The 6,767-nt window shown below is 34.4% G+C and overlaps 1 pseudogene; it reads left to right on the top strand.

Annotated features, from left to right (window-relative positions):
* The first annotated feature begins 2,853 nt into the window (after positions 1–2,853).
* LOC134246389 (uncharacterized) lies at positions 2,854–4,100 on the top strand (annotated as a pseudogene).
* Positions 4,101–6,767: the final 2,667 nt, after the last annotated feature.

A 6,767-nucleotide genomic window follows, 5' to 3' on the forward strand; every position in this document is an offset into this window, starting at 1 on the left:
AATTATGTGTTTATTAGATACTTGATTTACGAAAAAGAATAAGCATGTATGAATTTGAATTTTGATTTTAACACGTTTTATATTTAAAATTAAACTAAATAATATTTTGATTGATTTTTCAGCAATTATTATAGTTAAATGTGTTTTATGGGTTAATTTTTGAAAAAGTCCAGAGGAAATTCAGATTTTTATATCTATTTTTCTAATTCATGTACATACCAATTTTTTCCCGCTTTCACAAATCTAAACATCACTTCTTTAAAATGGAATTGAAAAACTAAATTTCCATTTATATCAAGTGGGATTTTATAAGATTTTTTACAGTGAAGATTGAGAAAAAATAGGCAATTTCTAAGAGGCCAGAGGAAATTCAGACTGTAATTATGTGCATACTAGATATGTTATCTATTAAAAAGAATAAGCATGTATGACTTTTAATTTTATTTTAACACATTGTTTATTTAAAATTAAACTAAATAATTTTTTGATTGATATTTTAGCAATTATTACAGATAAATGTGCTTTACGGTCAGTTTTTGAAAGAAGGCCAGAGGAAATTCAGATTATCATATGTTTTTATCCAATTCATGTACATACCAATTTTTTCCCTGTTTCACAAAGCTAAACATCTTTCTTAAAATGAAATAAAAAAAATAAAATTTCCAATTATATTAAGTGTGATTTTATAACATTTTTAATAGTCAAGGTTAAGAAAAAATAGGCAATTTTTTAGAGAGCAGAGGAAATTCGGACTGTAATTATATGCTTATTAGATATTCTTTTTATTGGAAAAAATAAGAATAGTATGTTTATACACCAATCTTTTACATTATGGCAAATAAATTAATTTGAACAGCAATTAATAAGTTTTTTTATGACTTTCTTTAATTATTGTGTAATTTTCTAAATGGCTTTAAACTTTGAAAACATGGTCATCTTCAGGGACTGTTTCCATGGAAACGAACTCATGTACATATATTGTTCTTTGATCAAGGAACTTGTCCTCTATCTGTTGATACCCATTTTATAATTTTCCAATTACTTTTTTGTCAGGTTCACATATCCTTAACAAAAAAGGAAGGAGGAAAATGAATTTTAAAATAAAACAAATGAACTATTTTATGGTAGTAATAAATTGATAAAATATCTGTGGTATCATTGAAATGACAGTTGCTTACAAAAATATCAATAAGAATTTTAAAATAATTTTATAAAAAAAATTATGTATGCTTTTAATAATAAAATAACCACCAACAGAACAAAAGGAAGAGAAATACTAGAAAGGAATAACAAAAAATAATAATAAATATATATATATATATAATTCTGAATCAGTAGATTTTTTCTGAAACATGTAACAATGAATTAATTTGATAAGTAACTTGAATTTTTTAAGTGACTGTATTAATTTACACAATAAGTCAATTTCTTTAGAAATAATTTTTTTTCTCTCTTTTCATTTTTCTTTTATGAAATTAAAATTTTAAGTAAAACAAGCAAATTCAAAGAATTGTGGTCCCCAGCTTTAGGTGTCTTTGTGGGTGAGATGTTATTTTTATGACATATTGTGTATAATACGAACATCCTATCATATGTCATTTATTTAGAAAGTAACACTGAAGTTCATTTTTTTGAAGGATGAAAACCCTAATCCTGACCGTTAAAAAATTATGGCCAAATTAAAAAGTTTTTTAAAAATAGGTCAACTCCAAGGTCAAGATCAAAGTTGTTGATATCGAATGAAAAGTTTTCTCACAAGGATTACATATGTGAAGAATGAAAGCCCTAGCCCTTACTGTTCAAATTTAATGGTCAAGGTTAAAGTTTTTTCATAGGTACATAAATCTTTAAGGTCAAGGTCAAAAGGTCAAAGTTGTTGATATCCAATGAAAGGACTTGCCACAAAGAATACATATGTAAAATATAAAAAGTCATAGTATCTACCGTTCAAATATTGTGACCAAAAGTAAAGTATTTTTAAAAAGTAGTTAAAACTCCAAGGTCAAGGTCAAAGGGTAAAAGTTATTGGTATTCAATGAAAGGTCTTCTCAAAAGGATCAAATATGTGAAGTACAAAAGCCCTAGTCTTCACCGTTCAAAAGTTATGGTCAAGGTTAAAGTTTTTTCATAAGTACATAAATCTCCAAGGTCAAAAGGTCAAGGCTGTTGGTATCCAATGAAATGTCTTGCCACAAGGAATACATATGTGAAATATAAAAGCCCTATTATCTACTGTTTAAAAGTTGTAACCAAGGTTAAAGTTTTTAAAATGTAGTTAAAACTCCAAGGTCAAGGTCAAAGGTCAAAAGTTATTGGTATCCAATGAAAGGTCTTCTCACAAGGATTACATATGTGAAATACGAAAGCCTTCGTCCTTACAGTTCAAAAGTTATGGTCAAGGTTAAAGTTTTTTCATAAGTACGTAAATCTCCAAAATCAAGGTCAAAAGGTCAATGTTGTTGTTATCCAATGAAATGTTTTGCTACAAAGAATACATGTGTGAAATATGAGAGTCCTAGTACCTATCATTTAAAAGTTATGGCCAAAGTAAAATTTGGGAATTTTTGTGTAAAAGTGGGTCAAACTCCAAGGTCAAAAGGTCAAATTTGGTGGTACCCAAAGAAAGGTCTTGTCACAAGAAATACACATGTGAAATATGAAAGTCATAGCTCCACTAAATCAAAAGTTATGGGCAAGGTTAAAGTTTTTGTGACGGACAGACAGACAGACGAATGAGATTTAAAGTCCCCTCGCTTTCGCGAAAGCGGGGGAAAAAATATTAACATTTTAAACATTGACAATATAGAAATTACATAGTATTACAACTGTATCATTCTTTTTTAAATATTTCAGATGTCTGATTCTGCAAGAAAATTTTATTGCTGCTTTAACTGTCCTCGAAGAGTGCGGCAAAAATACAGACACAGTATTCCAAAGAAATGTAGGTCAGTCATATCAAAGCTGTCTGGAAGGACACCCTCCGACAGGGATTTCCTTCGCAATAAATGCAAATGTATGTGCTACTACTACCTAAAAAAAAAGCACTCCAATTATCCCAGACCACAAAACCATGGTAGGACAGAACCGTCATCAGCATCCTCTGCACCTCCATTTAGCCCAACATCGGTAACACTGCCTTTTCCATGCACATCAAGGGGACATGCAATGTGTTGCATCTGTAAACGACCAGGACCCAAGCTAGTAGTAGTTCCAGTTGACGTAAGGCACCGCATTTTTATTTCAAAGGAGGTTATCATCCCAGCTGGTTCTCGTTGCTGCCCTAAGCATCTTCAAGAAAGCATCCAAGATCTCAATCCTGTTGCTGAAACCACTACCTTCAATAAAACGTCAATTATTCAGCTTATACAGTTTTTACGGTCTGAAGTCATGCAAAGTGAGAAAACTACACTGGATTTCAACATCAGCGAAAGTCTTACCAACACTGAATATGTAGATCTCATTGGGATTTCTAAAGCTGCATTTCAAGACTTGTTGATGTATGTTGAGGAAAGGAAAGTCAGATCAACTCCAGCACGAAGCGTACAAGAACTAGCCTTGCCATATTCTAATGGAGCTTGTAGGGGAGGAATTCAAATCGCATTCTCTCTACCTTATTCAATGTGTCAAAGTCCAGTGTACATAGGGCTATTAAATCAATTAGAACAGCTTTGATGAATGGCAAGTTGCGACAGAAGTCTGGATTTGGTCGTATAACAAGAGAAACAGTCATCAATTCACATACACGACCCGTAAGGATCACTTTTGGTGATGTAGGAACCCGGCAGGCCATACTTGTCCTTGACGGAACATATATCTACATTAATAAAAGTGGTAACTTCCAAGTTCCAACGACAGTCCTTCAGGTCTTAGCAAGGGTAGGCCGCTAGTAAAACCTCTAGTTATTGTGTCCACTACTGGTTACTTTGTTTCTGTGATGGGTCCTTACATCGCCAAAAACAATGACGCCACCATTCTCAACCACGTCATGAAAACTAACATTGAGGACATCTGCAACTGGGTCAGAGAGGACGACATCTTCGTCATTGATAGAGAATTTAGAGATTCCCTGTACTATCTCGAGCAGATGGGTATCAAGGTAAAGATGCCGTCTTTCATGGTTAAAGGTGAAAAACAGATGTGGACTGAAAATGCCAACACCAGTAGATTAGTGACAAAGGTATAACACAATGTTAGATATGAAGTCCTTTGTTCTTTTAAACATGACGTCCATGGGCCTTGTAGGTCACCTGAGTATTATGTAACAAGTACAACTTTCCAACAAATGAATTTGGTTGGTGTATGAATTATGAAATTAACAATTTTTGAAAGAGGCACCATTGTCATCATAACTATATACTTAACATACTTAGATCATCAGCATATTACCCAGGAGCAGAGGAGAAGATTTTCAAAGAATTAATGCAGTTTTACTATGTAATCATTATAGAGTCCGGGGCTGAGTCCCACCCTAACACTAGAACCCCTGACCCTGGGGCCATGAATTTCAAATTGGTGACACCCATGGAGTCGGTCCATCAACTTTATCTATGATGTCCATTTCTTCCAGTTTCTTTATCTCTTGTTCTAATTACTTTCATCGGTGTGGAAACGGAATTCTGCGATATGGTTGCGCAACAGGCTTCACTGTTTCGTCAATGTGAAGTTTCAACTGAAAGTCTTTCAGCTTTCCTATCCCCTCAAATCGATCAACAAATCTCGTTGAGTATACTGGGTTGGTCAGTACGTTCATTTTGGTCTACAGCATTTATCGTAATCGAAATGAATCCAAGGTTTTGTGCGTCAGCGCAGCTAAGTAAACATCCACTTGCACTCTTCACCACAAGAATTTCAGTGTCGATAATCCTGAGTTTAGATCCTATTTCAGCTCGAAATTTGCCTCTTTTGGTAACGCCGCTTTCGTTTCGTAAGCATTAACTTTAGCATTTGATTTTGACAATTTAATTGGTTTCTTGCGACTCACTCTTTCCAACGTCGACATATCCATGACAGTAACACTTGCTCCGGAATCCATCAGCATGTCAACTTTAATCCCATTTATTTTGACATTTGCGATAGGCAAACATTTTGTTGCATTCATTTTGTAATCAAAAGCATATTCTTCATCACTACTGTCATTATCCAAATTGTTTACACGAGGTTTCTTTGATTTGAGTGTGCATTTGAAATTCCTTGTATCCTGTTTCTGGCCAGACCTACACTGCTTTGCAGAATGTCCGATTTTCTTACATTTGTTACAAGCTTTGTCTTTTCCTGGGCACGGTCTATCTTTATGTGGCCATTCCTTTCCACAATTGCGACACTTACTTGTTGGTTCTCTTTGTTTCCTTTGTTTAGACGAATTCACTTTCCTGTTTGCAGCATTTAGATGTACATCTTGACTCTTATGGTCTTCCATACCGGAGGCTTGGAGTTGTGAGACTTTCATAGCTCTCGCTGAATCTAGGATTTGTTGGAGCGTTAAGTCAGGTTCACGCAGCGCTTTGCGTATCAGGCGACTTGACTCACATCCTTGAATAACTTGTGATTTTATTTCCCTATCTACATCTTCGAACTCACAGTTTTCTGCCAACTGTCGCAGTCTTGTATGATAGGAATCCATTATTTCACTTGATTGTTGTTTAGCTTGCCTAAATTTGTATCTTTCGAATTCAAGGTTCTTCTTTGGGTTAAAGTGCTCCGTCAGTTTTGTTTTTGTTGCATCAGAGTCATTTGGCCCTCCTGTGTCCGCAAGAGTATCGAAGATGTTGTAAACTTCGTCTCCTCCATAGTGTAAGAGCATTGCCCTTTTGCGGTCATTCCTAATAATTCCCATAGCAAGGACAAAATTTTCAAATCGCTGGATCCATTTTTTCCAACGCTGTCCTATTGAAATTTGATCTGAGACATCAAACTTTGGAAATGGAGGAAATCCAGTAGCCATTATTGATATTTCTGAGTCAAAATTAATAACTGCTCAAACACTATGTAAAATTATATATCCTCGTCGCCAATGTAATGTTGCTAGTAAGAACAACACATGATTTCGCTTTGGATGCAAATCTATTACTAATTCATACATAGATCTGTATCTGTATATATACGTCGGAGTGACCAATACTGGCTTTTCTACGACGGTAGATAAACAAAGATATAAAATAGCAGAGTTAATATGATATCCTGGGAAAGTATAAACATTTGACCAATGAGACGATGCAGTTAAAGATTAAAGCAATTAATGCCTAAAGCATTCAGAGTTTAGCATTAGCAAATATAAACAAACTGCTCGGTTCTGTTTATCATAGACGTTTGCACTTAAACATTACACTATGGTTAGGGCTTATCAAATAAACAAATAATAGTATTTTCATACAAGACAAATACATTACAGTATATACAAATAGCGGGTAGTTTACTACTGATTTATTAAAAACCATTCTACGAACTGGTGTTAATTTTCTTTCTTTTTTTAAACAGTTATCCAAATTTCAAATGAAATATATTATGTATTGTATGTATTATGTACAGTCCCTGAAACGTTCTACTTTCCCACCTGAACGGTGAACGAACGGTGAACGAACGGTGAGTGAACGATGTGCGAACGGTGAACGCAACTTGGTGAACGATGTGTGAACGGTGAACGGTGAGTGAACGCAGAACGCGAACGGAGCGCGAATGCGAACGCAAAGTGAACGGTGAACGAATGGTGAACGCAAGATGAACGATTTATTCGGAATGCCTTCGGTCTTTTCCTTGTTTTGAATTTATTC

Source organism: Saccostrea cucullata, unplaced genomic scaffold (assembly GCF_032062105.1).
Source record: "Saccostrea cucullata isolate Sc308-1 unplaced genomic scaffold, CSIRO_AGI_Scuc_v1 ctg21120, whole genome shotgun sequence".
NCBI lineage: Eukaryota > Metazoa > Mollusca > Bivalvia > Ostreida > Ostreidae > Saccostrea > Saccostrea cuccullata.